The sequence below is a fragment of the Ailuropoda melanoleuca genome, chromosome 11 (assembly GCF_002007445.2).
Source record: "Ailuropoda melanoleuca isolate Jingjing chromosome 11, ASM200744v2, whole genome shotgun sequence".
Classification (NCBI taxonomy): domain Eukaryota; kingdom Metazoa; phylum Chordata; class Mammalia; order Carnivora; family Ursidae; genus Ailuropoda; species Ailuropoda melanoleuca.
The window spans coordinates 49368132-49382159 of record NC_048228.1 but is presented as its reverse complement, the minus strand read 5'-3'; the positions used below and the strand labels follow the sequence as shown (position 1 = coordinate 49382159).

The window sequence follows — 14028 nt, the reverse complement described above, 5'->3', positions numbered from 1 at the left end:
TAAATAAATAAAATCTTAAAAAAAAAATGCCTTTTGAACCAAGGCCACTCCACTCTACTTGATCTTTTTATGACAGTTTGGTATTTAAGAGCATGCTCCATTTTCCATTTTTAACAGTTTTTAAAAATGCGTTATATCCTGAGTGGGAGAGTGAAAAAACACTTAGTACTTAATACTACTAATTCTTCCTCTTCTGAGTATAACCCATCTTCCCAATCGTTCCCCATTCATTTTACTCCCTGAAATGCAGTGTTGGAAAGAATAAAATAACTTACTCAAGGCTACTGGAGGAGCGTTTTAGGATCAGTTTTGGGGATTTTCATTCATCTTGCCAAAACTTCAAATCCTTGCAATTGTCGACTATACCCCAAATCCATGAATCTGTTATCATCAGATTTTTTAGAGAAATTGTAGAATGGCCTTACGCTTTATGGATTGAAAAAAGTTTCAACTGAAGGAAACCTTGAGAAAGTAACACACACACAAAAGAAACAGAGTCAGTTCATGGAAGGCTGTCGAAAGCAGAGGAGAACAAGGCAAGTAAAGATTATGTCAAGAAATACAGAGGCTGGGAATTGGGCTTTGTAATTTGCTAGTCACTATTTCAAATTAATTCTCAGTCAGCAGTGGCCCAAAGCCATCTCCATTTATTTGTAGTTGGCGATGAGTAATAGTGATAATAACAGTAGCAAGTACTTACTGAGTTAATATCTAGTAAAGCGGTTTGCATTAACACTCAGTATTATACTTTGTAATATTAATACATTTGTATTAGTACTCAGTAAAGTACTTTGTATTAAGTGTATACTTACTGAATATTAAGTACAGTGTTAAGTGCCTACCATGTATTAAGTACTTTATAAGTATTATTTCAACTAACCCTCACTCCTGCCCAGTGAAATGGGTCCTTTTATTATACCCATATTACAACAGATGAGAAAAGTGAGGCTTATAAGAGTTTATATCAATCAAAGTTCTGGCAGGAAAAAGAAAATGATTTCCTTCAAGCATTTAAATAAAGTGTGTAATGAAAAATCCTTTGGCCTCCTTTATATAATTGTGAGTAAAGCTAAAAGAAACAACAGGGAACCAGCAAAAGCTGGAGTTGTGGAAGAGGTCCACTGCCAAAATCATGGCCCTGCAGCAAAGGAGTGGGGATCAACTCCCTGCCCTTAGATCTCCTGCCAGTCTCTCCCATTGGCTAAACCATTCAGATATCAGAGGTTAAGATAACCCAGTTGCTGTATTTGGTGGAGGTAAGCAGGGCAGAGAAAGATGGAGAATGGATCTAGAATGGAAAAAAGTGAATGATCTCTGTTACATGGCTATATTCCTTGCTCATGGTTACCCAGTAAGGATGACTTGAAAGCTCATACCATGTGACATATGATAGGCACAAGGGACCTGCTTCATTATTGTTCCCAAGACAGGTCCTAGAAATGAAATAAAATATCTTACCTATCCATAGCCTACCTGTGGCAAGTTCAATCTTCAACCTGCTGAGCCTAAAGAGAAAATGGAGACCAGAGATGGGTAGAGCTAGCTGACTCCCAGAGCTCTCTTAGAATAATGGTGGTTAAGTGGACAGGGCTGGCCTTATTCAGGGATTATGATCATAGGGGCTCAAGAAAATTACACAAAGCAAAAGTGACTACCTCCCTGCTTTCTCCCAAGGCAGTGATATACCTCAGTTTCAATAGAGAAGACAAAGTCATTATATTACTTTCACCACTATCCTCATTTAAACTTTGATCCCTCCTTATACCCAGAGATCCAAGATAATATGGTAGCAGATCCTCTATATTTGGAAAGATATTTTAATGATGATGATGATGATAATAATAATAATAATAATGCAGTTCAACTGTATATAGCCTTTTTAGCTTATCAATTTATGTTTAAATGAATTAACTCAAGGAACTGTTAAAGCAGTCCTGTGAAGTAGGCAAGACAGATATCATAAGCCCCAAATATAGATGGCCTTCAAGTGACAGAGATGGGATAAGACCTATAAAATCCCGTTTTTAAAAAAATTTGAGTGTAGTTAATACACAATGTTACATTAGTTTTTATTTGTACAACTTAGTGATTTGACAAGTTCATACATTATGCTATGTTCACCACAAGTATAGCTACCATCTGTCCCATTACATTGCTATTACAATATCATTGACTGTGTTCCTTATGCTCTGCTTTTTATTTCCATGACTTATTCATTCCATAAGTGGAAGCCTCTATCTCCCTATCTCCTTTACCTATTTTGCCCAACCTCCTACCACCCTCTCCTCTGGCAACCATCAGTTTGTTCTCTGTATTTATATTTCTGATTCTGCTTTTTGTTTATTCATTTTTTACATTCCATTTATGAGTGGAATCCTATGGTATTTGTCTTTCTCAGTCTGAATTATTTCACTTAGCATAATACCTTCTAGGTCCATCCATGTTGTCTCAAATGGCATGATGTCATCCTTTTTCATGGCAGTGTAATATTTTCAGTGTGTGTGTGTGTGTGTGTGTGTGTGTGTGTGTATGCATTTTCCTTATTCATTCGTCTATTGATGGGCACCTAGGTTGCTTCCATGCCTTGGCTACTGTAAACAATGCTTCAGTAAACATAGCAGTGCATATATCTTTTTAGTTAATGATTTTGTTTTCCCTGGGTAAATACCCAATAGTGAAATTATTGGATCATATGGTATTTCTATTTTTAATTTTTTGTAGTACCTCCATACTGTTTTCCACAGTGGTTGCACCAATGTGCAATAGTGAAAGAAAGTTCCTTTTTCTCCACATCATCACCAGCACTTGTTACTTGTGTGTGTGTGTGTGTGTGTGTGTGTGTGTGTGTTTATTTTAAACATTCTGACAGGGGTGAGGTGATATCTCATTGTGGTTTTGATTCCATTCCCCAGATGATGAGTGATGTTGAGCATCTTTTCATGTGTCTGTTGGCCACTTGTATGTCGTCTTTGGAAAAATACCTACTCAGGTTCTCTGCCCATGTTTTAATCACATTGTTTTTAAAGTTACTTTTGTCGAAATAAAGCTCTCTCTCTCTCCCTCTTTCATATATATATATATATATATATATATATATCTTTATACATATAACCTCTTTATGCATGTAATCTTTAGGGACTCACATAGGTGTATATGTGTGTGTTGTTTGTATGTATGTTGTGTGTGTATGTATATATGTTGTGTACATCGTATGTATGTATGTTGTATATATGTGTGTATGTGTATAAAACCTAAGGATTATTTTTTTAATAATAATTTTTATTATGTTATGTTAGTCACCATACAGTACATCCCAAGTTTTTTATGTAAAGTTCCATGATTCATTACTTGCGTGTAACACCCAGTGCACCATGCAATACGTGCCCTCCTTAATACCCACCACCGGCCTATCCCATTCCCCCACGCCCCTTCCCTCTGAAGCCCGAAGTTTGTTTCCCAGAGTCCATAGTCTCTCATGGCTCATTCCCCTTCTGTTTACCCCCCCTTCATTCTTCCCTTTCTTCTCCTACCGATCTTCCTACTTCTTATGTTCCATAAATGAGGGAAACCATATGATAATTTTCTTTCTCTGCTTGATTTATTTCACTTAGCATAATCTCCTTCAGGCCCATCCATGTTGCTGCAAATGCTGCAAAATCGTTTGTTTTGATGGCTGAGTAATATTCCATTGTATATATGGACCACATCTTCTTAATCCAGTCATCTGTTGAAGGGCATCTCGGCTCCTTCCATGATTTAGATATTGTGGACAATGCTGCTATGAACATTGGGGTGCATATGGTCCTTCTCTTCACTATGTCTGTATCTTTGGGGTAAATACCCAGTAGTGCAATTGCTGGATCATAGGGTAGCTCAATTTTTAACTTTTTAAGGGACCTCCACACTGTTTTCCAAAGTGACTGTACCAACTTGCATTACCACCAGCAATATAGGAGGGATCCCCTTTCTCCACATCCTCTCCAACATTTGTTGTTTCTTGCCTTGTCAATTTTTGCCATTCTAACTGGCGTAAAGTGGTATCTCAGTGTGGTTTTGATTTGAATTTCCCTGATGGCTAATGATTTTGAACATTTTGTGCCAGTACCATGCTGTCTTTGTGAACACAGCTTTGTAGTATAGCTTGAAATCTGGCAATGTGATGCCCCCAGCTTTGTTTTTCCTTTTCAACAATTCCTCAGCAATTCAGGGCCTTTTCTGGTTCCACACAAATTTAAGGGCTGTTTGTTCCAGTTCTTTCAAAAATGTCATTGGTATTTTGATCGGGATGGCACTGAAAGCGTAGATTGCTCTGGGTAGCATAGACATTTTCACTATGTTTATTCTTCTGATCCATGAACATGGAATATTTTTCCATCTTTTTGTGTCTTCTTCAATGTCTTTCAAGAGTGATTTGTAGTTTCTAGAATATAGATCCTTTACGTCTCTGGTTAAGTTAATCCCGAGATAACATATGATTTTTGGTGCTATTGTAAATGGAATGGATTCCCTAATTTCTCTTTCTTCAGTCCCATTGTTCATGTATAGAAATGCAACTGATTTCTGGGCATTGATTTTGTATCCCGCCACATTACTGAATTGCTCTATAACTTCTAGTAGTTTGGGGGTGGATTCTTTGGGGTTTTCCTTATAGAGTATCATGTCATCTGTGAAGAGAGACAGTTTAACTTCTTCTTTGCTGATTTGGATACCTTTTATCCCTTTTTGTTGTCTGATTGCTGTTGCAAGGACTTCTAGTACTATGTTGAATAATAATGGCAAGAGTGGGCATCCTTGTCGTGTTCCTGATCTTAAGGGAAAGGCTTCCAGCTTTTCCCCACTGAGAATGATATTCGCTATAGGCTTTTCATAGACAGTTTTTATGAAATTGAGGAATGTACCCTCTATCCCTAAACTCTGAAGTGTTTTAATCAGGAAAGCATGCTGTATTTTGTCAAAAGTTTTTTCTGCATCAATTGAGAGGATCATATGGTCCTTGACTCTTTTCTTGTTGATATGATCTTTCACACTGATTGAAACTAAGAACCATCCTGCTCAAGAATGATTGGGTAAACCAGGAAATTAAAAATCAATTTAAACAATTTATGGAAACCAACAAAAATGAAAACACAATGGTCCAAAACCTATGGGACACTGCAAAGGCAGTCCTAAGGGGAAAATACATAGCCATCCAAGCTTCACTCAAAAGAATAGAAAAATCTAAAATGCAGTTTTTATATTCTCACCTCAAGAAGCTGGATCTGGTGGGGCGACTTGGTTAAGCGTCTGCCTTCGGCTCAGGGCATGGTCCTGGCGTTATGGGATCAAGCCCCACATCAGGCTCCTCCACTATGAGTCTGCTTCTTCCTCCCCCACTCCCACTGCTTGTGTTCCCTCTCTCGCTGGCTGTCTCTATCTCTGTCAAATAAATAAATAAAATCTTAAAAAAAAAAAAAGAAGCTGGATCTGGAACAGAAGAACAGGCCTAACCCACGCAAAAGAAAGCAGTTGATCAAGATTAGAGCAGAGATCAATGAATTAGAAACTAGGAGCACAGTAGAGCAGATCAACAAAACTAGAAGCTGGTTCTTTGAAAGAATAAATAAGATAGATAAGCCATTGGCCAGACTTATTCAAAAGAATAGAGAAAGGACCCAAATTAATAAAATTATGAATGGGAGGGGAGAGGTCATGACCAACACCAATGAAATAGGAAGGATCATTAGAAACTTTTATCAACAGCTTTATGACAATAAATTAAACAACCTGGAAGAAATGGATGCCTTCCTGGAAGCCTATAAGCTACGAAGACTGAAACAGGAAGAAATTGATTATTTAAACAGACTGATTAATTATGAAGAGATTGAAGCAGTGATCAAAAACCTCCCCCAAAACAAGATTCCAGAGCCTGACGGATTCCCCAGGGAATTCTACCAACCATTCAAAGAAGAAATAATACCTACTCTTCTGAAGCTGTTTCAAAAAATAGAAACAGAAGGAAAATTACCAAACTCATTCTATGAGGCCAGTATTACCTTGATCCCCAAACCAGGCAAAGACCCCATCAAAAAGGAGAATTACAGACCGATATCCCTGATGGAATATGGATGCCAAAATTCTCAACAAGATCCTAGCTAATAGGATCCAACAGTACATTAAAAGAATTATCCATCATGACCAAGGGGGATTCATCCCTAGGATGGAAGGGTGGTTCAACATTCACAAAACCTGAGGATTAGACTTTGTCCTCTCAAATGCATAAGATGCAGTACCTTCTATAACCATTAATGCTGAACTGATGGTTATACAAGTCAGGAAAAATTTTTTGTGTACCAACCCTGGAGGAGGAAGAGAAGGCACTGTAAGTAGAGGCCAGGTTTTAGAAGATTGACACTACAAAAGCTGCCCATGCCCCTTCCTCACTGCAGATTTTCTACTTAAAATAGGCCTGAGCTAGGGAGAAGCTTTAATTTGGATTAGGGAAAAAGAAATTCCAGTCCCATCTAATATAAACATTTTAATCTCCTAAAAATTAAATTCTTTATTAATCCCAGAGAATAACCAGAAAAACTATGGTACTTGCCCAATATTTTGTCCAATTCCTTAGAGACAAATGATAACAAAGAAGAAAGGTGCTCTCTTCTCACCTCTAAATGTCCTGACACTGAGGTCAATGGTAACATGACAGGGGCATGGTCTGGTGTCAGGGCTGGATGGACTGGGTTGAGGAATTAGAGGGATTGAAGAAATGTGGACAGCAAGAGTAGACACTCACTGGGGTTTTTCTCTTAAGAAATTCCCTTTCAGGGGTGCTTTGGTGGCTCAGTCGGTTAAGCGTCTGCCTTCAGCTAGATCATGATCCCAGGGTCCTGGTATCGAGCCCCACATTGGGCTCCCTGCTCAGTGGGGAGCCTGCTTCTCCCTCTGCTTCGGCCTGCCACTCTGCCTGCATGTGTTCTCTTTCTATCTCTCTGTCAAATAAATAAATAAAATATTTAAAAGAAAGAAAGAAATTCCCTTTCAAGAACTTTGGTTGTGAAGGTAAGAGAAGAGATTGGAGGTATGCTAGAAATGAATGTGAGATCAATGGAGAAGTTTCTTTTTTTAAAGAGAGAAAAATGGAAATATGTTTAAATGGGGATGACCTAATGGTGAAGCAAAGGTTGAAGACAGAGAAAAGAGACAACACATGGAATACGGGTCTAGAAAGAAGTGGGGAGGGGAGGACCTAGGCACACGTGGAGGTATAGGACTTGAATGGGGATGGAGGGCAGTTACTCCATTCAACAGAAAGAAAGGAGGAAAGAATGGGTAAAAACAGGATCTGGTTTTGTGGATCTGGGAATAGGAAAGTAAGATATTTTTTTCTAGAATAGTTGCAATTTTCCTTATGGAATTAGAAATAATATAAAAGCAGAAAATAAAAAAAAATTGATCCATCTTCTCATTGATTCTGTCTTGCATACTAGTTGCCAATTGGTGTTTGAGAATCCAATAAATCAATAAACTTCGACATTCTTTATGTTTTCATAGTGGTTGAGAATGTTTTTATTAACATTGCTGAAAAGGTTTTTAAAATTCCAAATGATCACTTCCAGCTAGTTTTTTGGACCACCTATAATTAAATCATCCCACAGCTGCCAAAGTGGAGTTTTGGAAGTCCCCTACTCAAATGTAAACAGAACACTTCCTTCAATCCACTTTTCTCTTTCTTTTTCCTTTTTTTTTTTAACTTCAGTCAGCAGGACCCAAAACTTCCTTCAGTATGAAAATTAGAGGAAGCAGTAGCTGTGTATAATCCCTGTGGACAGATATTATTTTGCGTTTATAGTCTCTGATCTTTGCTGAACCCCTATTGATCACAGTCTTTTTGCTTTTTTGAAGAAAAACAATGTTGATGTAAAGGGTAAAGATTAAAATAATAAATTCCCATGTACCCCCCGCAAGAATCAACAAATCTGAATGTATTTACTTCAAATCTTTTTTTTTCTTTTTACTAAAAGGAATAAAACATAACTGATAAAATTGATGTCTCCTTGAATGTGGAAAAGCCAACAGAGAGAGAGAATGAGAGAGAGATTGAAGATACAGCAGAGTGAGGGTACAATCAATTGATCAAGATCCCTAGATGGTAATTGACAGCTCATGGCAATTCTGAGGAGAACATGGTAACATAGCACAGGCAAAGATACTAGCTTCCAACAGTAGGGGAACTCCTCTTGTCTCTTTCAGGAGGAAAGGAGCAAAAAGTGACAATCAATTCAGAACTGGTAGCAAGACGTTGAGAAAGTTTTTGTCTTACAGTTTCTAATTTTTGTGTGAGATGGAGCCCCATTCTTTTGTTGAGAGTGAAGGGGATGTTGTTATGCTCAGGAGCTTGGGGAAAATAGAGATTTGAAACAACCCTTGGTGCAGGAAGCAAAGAGAGACATGATAGGGCTGTAGCTCAGCAGGTTGCTTCCTATAGGGCTTTATAGTCAAGTCTCCTGAGTCTCTTCTGCCTCAATTTCTTCTGTAAATGATAGAATTCAAATAAATGGTTTATAAGGTTTTTTCAGGTTGTGAATCATAAGGCCTACACTCAAGTTTCCCCAAACCATTGGAAAGGCTTCCAAAGACTTTTAATAGAATTCTCAGATTAGGAGTGCCCCAAGGCTTCATTTGCCTTTATCCTCAGATGGCAGTTTGACTGGCATCATCCCCACCTCAAATGACCCAGTCATAAGTTCCCTATCCCCTGCTCATTGCATCCTTTCTCACTCTGAAGGTGGCATAACCAATTTTTCATGTGGGTAGTTAACATTATTACTTGAAGGACTAAGAGATTTTTAAATTAACATTCAGTGCAATTATACTCTAAAGATTTTGTGTTTATGCTGTTGGTGAAAAGTGGTGTCTCTTCCCTGAGAACTGATTATTAAGAACAAGAACAAGATGGTCTTAGATGAGATTTGTCTGGAAAAACATATTTCTAATTTGTAAGCTTTTTGTTTGACAAACAAAACAAAATAAGCTATTCTGTGAAATTTAAGATTTGACCACCACATATTTGGTCCATGTTCAGCAGTAATTATTAACATTTCACTCCTGTTTGCCAGTAAGTATTGATTCCAGTTTCCCTATGAAGAACAAAAGAAACCCCGAGGTCCTCTCTTTGCCATGAAGGAACTTGCATGACAATATACTATTGTTCTGGATTATTCAGACAATGGCAAAATAGCTCTCTAATCAGAACTTTCTTCTTTAAGTTTCAACATGAGCTGTATGAGCAGCTAGCATTGTTTGTTCAAGATAAGGATTTTTTTCATTGGAGCCCTTCCTTGTATGGGGGAGAAAAATGAAAGTCAACATACCACAGTGTACTCGGGGATGTGTGACTTCAAACAAGCTATTACTTTTTTGTCTTGTGCTCACCCTATCCTGAGAAATGTTTTCTTCCCCTTATTAACCTTTCTCTTTAGAAACCGAAGTATATCTAATCTTAAATGTGGTAAAGAAAAGATGATGGAATCACAGACTCTTAGAGTTATAACAAATAGCAGAAGTCATCTAATGAAATTATCCCACTTTCCAGATGGAGAAAGAGCAAAATCCAAGCTGGGTAATAGCTTTACCAAGGTCATATCCTAATAGATGTTAAAAGTAAAGACAGGGCCAAAAATGGTTTATGGTGTCTTCCTCATTCAATGTTCTTCCTGTCATCTGAGCCTAGTGTTGGAATAGAAAACAAAGAGGAAGAACACACAACTCTAATTAATTAATTAATTAAGTTTGAGGATCTAGTCCTCGAAGTGTCTCCATCATTCCCACTTTGCCCACTGGTTGCCTACAGATTACAAAATAGTGAGAGAGAAGTTCCAAGAAAGCTTAATTCAAAAAATAAATATCGGAGACAATACAGAATGAATTACATATTTCAGGCACCACAGTGAATGCACCATCATTTCAAGGCAGAGAAATCACAAAATTTTGTTTGCATCCCATTTCACGGATTAGAACTAAGGCCTATGAAATTAAGCCCCACAGAATATCCTTGGCACAGCCAAAAGGAAGACTCCAGCCCTCTGACTACCTGCCAGCTTACATTCTTAAGCCAGGAACCTCTCCATATCACAGTTTCCTAACCCATAAAATGGGTGCAATAATAGCACTATCCTCATAAGGTTGTCAGAACCAAAAGCATGAATATATATTATAATAATTATTATAATAATTAATATATTATTATTATTATATGTTATACTATATGTAATCACAAACAGTGTGTAGCACACAATGAAACTGTATAGGTGTTTGCTATTCTACTTCTTGTTAATGTATCATCAGTCCTGATGTAACATCCATCCCGAATTCTGTGACTTGAAGGGACAGATCAGGACTACACAGCCAATCAGTGGCAGGACCAGAGTTAAAATTCACACTTCCTGACTCTCACTACACTTGCAGTTCTCCATTCTTGCTCCCATTACACAATTATTTTTTGTGCCTTTTGTGTTTCTATAGCTCTGCTCTTTGCTCTTTTTAAAGTTGAATTTTATTGTCAGATATGGTTTATCCTAATTTTTTGAAAACCCAATGCATTCAATTTCAGTCATTTATCTTAGCAATATTTGAGAGGCAACAAGCCATGTGGAAATAATAATAAGAGTTAGACGGACCCAGTTCAAATTCTAGTTCTATTATTTAAGATCCAGTTGACCTTGGCCCACCTACTTACCTTTACTGATTCTTAGTTTCTCCATCTAGAAAATGGAATGAATAATATCAATTCTAAGATTTGGATGAGGATTAAGATAACATTTTTAATGGAGCTGACACTCTACGTCTTCTCCTTTGTGTTAGCCAGTACTCTCAGTTATAAGTGATAAAACTTTTTTAGCTTACTTGTGAAACGGAATTTTATTTGTGCCATGGAACTCAAGGATAGAAGGCAAGGAGTGCATGGCGTAAGCAGAAAAGTGAGGCCCTGTCAAATTTCTCCCACGTGAAGTCAGTTGGAGCCCACACAGAACCAGAGACAGCTGAGGTCAAGAGGACCGAAGAGGCGATAAAGATGTGTGATCACGGTGGCTCCCCAGAAAGAAAGGTGCTGTGCATACAACAAGTGTCTGCTATTCCCCCACTGTGGATTGGGATTGATTTACATCACAGGCAGCTTGATGTTAATCTATGTCATAGGCCAGATGTGCAGGATCAAAATTAATCCTAGCTCACTAAGGTAATATATATTCCCAATATTCTGCTACACCACATTGACATTATCATCCTAGACTTCAACTTGATGAGCTGCACAGGCTGTTTCACAATTCTCATTTCCAACTGTTTTACCTTTTTCAGTATTTTCTCTGTGTCCTCATTGATATGGAGGTCCATTTTGGTGATAAAATCTATTAATGTTGCCTTTAAGGTTTCATTGACCTAGAAAAAAAATAGTCTTATCATTTTCACACCTGGTTCAGCTACCTTTATACACATAAACCTTTCAGTAAATAGATAAATCCCCAAAACACATCTAATCACTTGATCATAGCACATGAAATTAGTTATAAAAATTGCATTGTTTCTGAGCCTTGATTCACTTAAACTTCAAAGCAGGAGACACATGTTTAATTTTGACTGTGCCGAAAATTCTAAGTGTAAATATCTAAAGATTCAATAAACAAGTACAATTGCATAGAAGCCAAACCTCAGGCAATGTATCTGATCCTGGCTCCATGTTGTCTCTGCTTCTGACTCACCTTACTGTTACCTTTAAGTCTTAGTACGATTAGAAAAAAATCCCCCCTTGCTCTGCACTGGGAAGCTCCGTCTTCACTTGAGACTTTTCGAAATCTTTGTTTCTAACCCAAGTGGCTTATCAAGAAACGTCTTCTGAACCAAATAAAGTACTCTCAATGAAAGAGTCTATGAAGTATGTCCACTTCACTTCAAAGCATGTTCAAATTAACAGAACAATATAAAGTATAAAGCTGTATCTTCCAGATATGGAATATTATTATTAACATTTTATTATCATCACATAAAAATATAAAATTTTACGTGTGGATCAAGGAGAAAGAGAGACTTTGGGCAGGGGCCTCTAAAAATCACACCAAGTAAGTGAATTCTACTTTAATGTAATTAAGACTGGTCCAGAATTTCTCCTTCATTCCTACTTTCCTTAGTACAATGACTTAGCTTCAGAATCTTTTCCTGAATTTCAGATGATGATATTATTGGGAAATAGAGTATTTCTAATACTGCTGGGGAACAATGATGATTCATGGCTTTCCTAGGTGTTTCCTGGAACCACAGGGGCCAGGACTGAAAATCAGTCAATTTGACATAATGGGAATGTGTGGGTTTAAAAAACAGTAAAATGACTGGTTTTGCAAAGGCCAGCCTAGGCAGCCTTAGCTACTCCTTCCCTACTTCTTCGTCCACACTTCAGCACCTCTGTTTCTTCTGAAGGTTCTGAAGGCATTATGCTCAAGAGTTTGAAGGCACCTGCCCACCTTTTCCGCCATCTTTCCCCATTGAAGCAGCAGCAGCAAATCTGACTCTCCCATTTGAGGCAGCCAAGGGCAGCTTCCATAGGGAATTGAGAAATAGAGCTGATCATATAAATGAAGTTCATGTGCCCTTGGAGATCTCAGCCAAGCATTACTGAGCTTCTACTTCCTGAACTGTACGGGGAAACAGAAATGAGTAAAACACAGTCCATACTCTTAAGCTGCTCATCATCTCACTGGGAAGTGACTATATTGCCCGGCAAAATACAAGAGCGGTGACAGCAGGACTGAGCGAGGAGGGTTTGACTTTTATTGGCTGGACAAGGGAAAATCTGCTGGGTTTTGAAGAGTAAGTAGTGTTTATACTTGTGCATATAAGGGAAAATGACTTTTCAGGTGGAGGAAAGAGCTTGAACAAAGCTCTTTGGGGACATGGGGACATATGAAAGTGTGTTGTGTGGAGATGGAGCCCAAAGAGTAGAAATACTGAGAATAGAATGGCAGGTCTCCTAGGCAACAAGTACATTGTAGGGGTACCTAGCGGCTGGCTCAGTTGTTGGAGCACACAACTCTTGATCTTGGGGTCATGAGTTCAAGCCTTATGTTGGGTGTAGAGATTATTTTAAAAAAATAAAATAAAATAAAAAATTAAATTAAATTAAATAAGTAAAGTAGGGCGCCTGGGTGGCTCAGTCGTTAAGCATCTGCCTTCGGCTCAGGGCGTGATCCCGGCGTTGTGGGATCCAGCCCCACATCAGGCTCCTCCGTTGGAAGCCTGATTCTTCCTCTCCCACTGCCCCTGCTTGTGTTCCCTCTCTCGCTGACTGTCTCTATCTCTGTCAAATAAATAAATAAATAAAATCTTTTAAAAAATTAATTAATTAAATTAAAAAGTACATTGCAGAACCACAAAATGGGCATTGTCCCTGTTTATTTCCTTCATGGCACCTATTAACAATTACTAAGTACATATTTATTTGTTTATTAGCTTAAATTTTCTAATTTCTTTGTAGGTTTATGGATTCCTAACATAATTTAAACATGTTCTTGTGGAAATATATGTGTATATATTTACATATATAAAGAAAAACTGTGTGCTATCCCCATATTAGCCATCCGCCACTCACATTGCTTTTCATTTCTACATGTTCAGAATTATACTACAAGACAAATACTTTAACTGTCATTATGAAAATATCAGTTGTACATCTCACTCTTGCCAATTTTCCCATTTTAACATTTGGAGCTATTGTCTTGAGAGTACTGTTGTTCCTGATGAATCCCTTCCGTCTGGCTCCATTGTGACATCCTACCTGTTTCAGGGCTTTGCAGCCAGTGACCAGAATGTCCTCGCACAATTTTGTAAGTTTTTAGAAGTTTTGTAAACTTTCCACAGGAGAGAACTTAGTGTTGGTGCTTTTCATAGCACTAGTCCAACCAGCCAACCTCTGAATAATCACTTTCTGAGGACACTGATATCCGCATCCTAAGGAATCACCTCTCCCAAATGCTGTACCTTGTCTATCAGGAGCATGGGGGC

At 38.0% G+C, this 14028-nt stretch overlaps 1 long non-coding RNA gene across 1 annotated transcript in view; it reads right to left on the bottom strand.

Moving 5' to 3' along the window:
• Window positions 1–12976, bottom strand: part of LOC117804423 — a 73955-nt gene extending 60979 nt beyond the window's left edge. Inside the window, exons 1-2 of the long non-coding RNA XR_004628844.1 lie at window positions 12492–12976; window positions 11326–11415 (exon numbers count right to left, since the gene is read on the bottom strand). This is a non-coding gene — a long non-coding RNA (uncharacterized LOC117804423). The remainder of the gene's footprint in view (window positions 1–11325; window positions 11416–12491) is intronic.
• Window positions 12977–14028: the final 1052 nt, after the last annotated feature.